We start from the raw sequence: 3,358 nt of genomic DNA, 5'->3' as shown, positions 1-3,358 counted from the left end.
CTCTAAAGTCAGGGTCAGTAGCATACTCATCTATCATAGAGGATAGATCATTGTGAGTAGCTATAGACACCGCATTAACTTTTGGTCGTCGTGAAAGTGCATCGGCAACTTGATTGTGCTTACCAGCTATGTGAGCAATATGGAAATTAAATTGCGAAAGAAAATTTGCCCACCTCATTTGTTTGTCGGAAAGCTTGGTTTGCGTCATGAAATACTTGAGACTTTGGTGGTCGGTTCGTAGGATAAATGGAGTCCCCAATAGGTAGTGCTTCCATGTGTCTAGGGCATGTAGAACAGCTAAAAGCTCTTTCTCATAAATGCCCAAGACTCGTTCATCACCACTGAGCCTTCGGCTCTCATATGCTATGGCATGCCCTTCTTGAAGCAAAACCGCTCCAAGGCAATCACCACAAGCATCACATTGGACCTCAAATGGCTTTGAGAGATCCGGAAGCACGAGGACTGGTTGGGAAGTAAGCTTCTCTTTGAGTTTTTCAAAAGCATTTTGCTCCTTAGCAGTCCATACAAACTTAACGTTCTTCTTGGTTAAGTCGTGTAGTGGTCCTTCTACTTGAGAGAATTTTGCTATGAAGCGTCTATAGTATGCACACATACCAATAAAGCTTCTTAGCTCATGTAGATTCCTTGGGTTAGGCCATGATTTTATTACCTCTAACTTTGATGGATCCATACGAATACCATCGTGAGAGATAATATGGCCTAGATATTGAATCTCTTGAAGGAAGAATTCACTTTTCTTTTGGTTGAGAAAAAGTTTGTTCTCCCTCAAGGCTTGAAAAATCACTTGGAGATGTTGCTTATGTTCCTCCAAAGACTTGGAGTAGATGATGATATCATCGAAGAGCACTCCAGTGAATTTTCGATATGGTCTAAAAATTTTCTCCATCAAACGATTGAACGTAGCTGGTGCATTAGTCAAGCCAAAAGGCATGACTAGATATTCATAAAGACCAAATGTTGTGCGAAACGCGGTCTTTAAGATATCCTCATCCACTATCCTTATTTGATGATAGCCACTCTTAAGGTCAATCCTACTGAAGTAGGTAGAGCCTTGTAGCTTATCAAACAGATCTTCTACCTGAGGTACGGGAAATCTGTTTTTGATAGTGATATGGTTTAGTGCTCGATAGTCCACACACATACGGTATGTACCATCTTTCTTTTGCACTAAAAGGACTGGAGAACAAAAGGGAGAGGAACTAGGCCTCACCATCCCTTTGTCTACCAGCTCTTGTACTTGCCTCATGATCTCCTCTTGTTGAGCTTGTGAGACTCGATAAGGAGGTTTGTTAGGCGGTGAGCTTCCTGGAAGGAGCTCAATACGATGGTCATCATCCCCTCGTTTTGGAGGTAGGTCCATAGGGATATCATCGATGAACACATCTTGGAATCCTTTTAGAAAAGTAGACAAGTCTAACTCTTCTTGATTCCTATCATTTTCATTTGATGAAACATTATTAGCTTTTAGAGACTCTTTGACATAAATCATGTACGCAGAAACTGAGCTCTTCATTGATTTATCAAAAGAAAGAGGATTTACAAGTGGAATAGTGCGACCACGCTCACTAGCATCTATATACATGTTCTTTCCCCTGTAGGTGAAGTAAATTCTCCTTTCAGGGAATTTCATGTTGGCAGCCATGCGATCAAACCATGGTGCCCCTAGGATAACATCCTGATGTTGGAGGGGAGAGATGAAGAAGTCTTCTTTGTCGACATAGCTTTGGACATGAAGCCTCAACTTCCCAATCAAGGGAGTAACGGAGGCTTGTTGTCCCTTGAAAGCTGCATCAGCTGTTACTATATCTCCCATCTCAAAAGCTTGAATGCCCAACTTGGTGGCCAACTCTATTGATATGAAGTTGAGAGTAGAGCCAGGGTCAAACAAGATGAAGGCATCATGCTCTCTTACCTTTCCCCAAGCATAGGAGAGTGATGATCCTTTGCAATGAGCATCCTCTTTTGGAGCTTCGATGGTGGAAGCCCTAGGAGTCTCATTGCGAGTATTCTTCTTGGGGCAAGAACGATAGCCATGTCCTTGCTCCCCACACTTGAAACACTTATGGTCCTTGCGAAAAGCTTCAAGCTCTTCAGGAGAGAGTTTGTTTTTACCTTTGTAAACTCCCTTCTCCTTGGACCGATTGTTGTTGTTGTTGTTGGAAGTGCCTTGGGAGTTATTTTGAGCATTGGATTTCCCCTTTGCATCATTTTTATCTTTGTTTTCCATGGGCTTGACATTACGTCTAGCCCCTTGATGGAAATTGATGCGTGAAGCAACCATGGTGTGGTGGATTACTTCGGTAATAGTACCGGGCCGTTGAGAGTTGATATATTCGGCCATCTCTTCAGGTAATCCCGCACAGAATTGTTGTCTTTGCTCGGCAAAGTCTATCTTTTGAAAGACAGTAGCTTTGAGATGTAAATCCCAAAACTTATCTACATACTTGTTGATAGACTCATGAGAGAGGAGCTTCAAGCCGCGCCATTCGGTAAGAACTTTATCTTTAGTATCGCTTGGAAGAAATTGCTTCATGATGGAAACTCGTAGAGTTTTCCATGTCTTTGGGGCTTCTCCATTGCCACGAAGGCTAGCCCACCATTGACGAGCTGATTTTTGGAAGTGCATAGCTACATGGCGTAGCTTGGAGGACTCTGTGAAGCCCTCGTCCCCAAAGGCCGCATCAAATTGCTGGATGAAGGCCAACACTTTGTCGGTAGCACCAAAGGTGCCATCGTAGGTGAGAAAAGAGATACTCTTTCCTCCCTCCTTGAACTTCTTTAGCTTTTGTGACCTTCGCCATGCAGGAAATGATTTGCGATGCCCTCCCCTCTTGTATTCTCTAGGAGAATAGCCATAACTTTCATCGGAAGAGAAGGAAGGTGAAGAAGAAGGAGAAGAGGGTGACCTCTTCCTAGCCCTTTTCTTCCTTTGTTTCCTCTCTTGCCTTTGAGAGTGATGAGGAGAAGGACTATGGGTTGCTCTTTTCCTCTTGGGAGGAGTAGGCGATCGTCTAGACCGCCTTCTTTGTGGAGCCACATCTTCAGAAGAACTTAGACTTTCATTGCTTTCTTTCTCTTTGGATTCCTCCTCTCGAATGGGAGAGAGTCTTCTTTTGGGGGTCTCTTCAAGAGGCCTCCTAAGCTCTCTCTCCTCTTGGAGAGGAAGGGAAATTCCATAGGCACGAAGTTGTTGAGTAACTTCGGCTTGCAAGGTAGGGTTGCCCATAGCTTGTTGCAACCTAGTCACAAGATAATTCACAAACATGGGAGCATCATCATTAGCACCTTCATGTGCAAAATCAAAGCTATCAATGTTCATTCTACTCTCTTGATTATT

Source organism: Adiantum capillus-veneris, chromosome 30 (genome assembly GCF_014529385.1).
Source record: "Adiantum capillus-veneris isolate H3 chromosome 30, ASM1452938v2, whole genome shotgun sequence".
Taxonomy (NCBI): Eukaryota; Viridiplantae; Streptophyta; class Polypodiopsida; order Polypodiales; family Pteridaceae; genus Adiantum; species Adiantum capillus-veneris.
The sequence above is the reverse complement of the archived record's forward strand: the minus strand, read 5'-3'. Positions refer to the sequence as shown.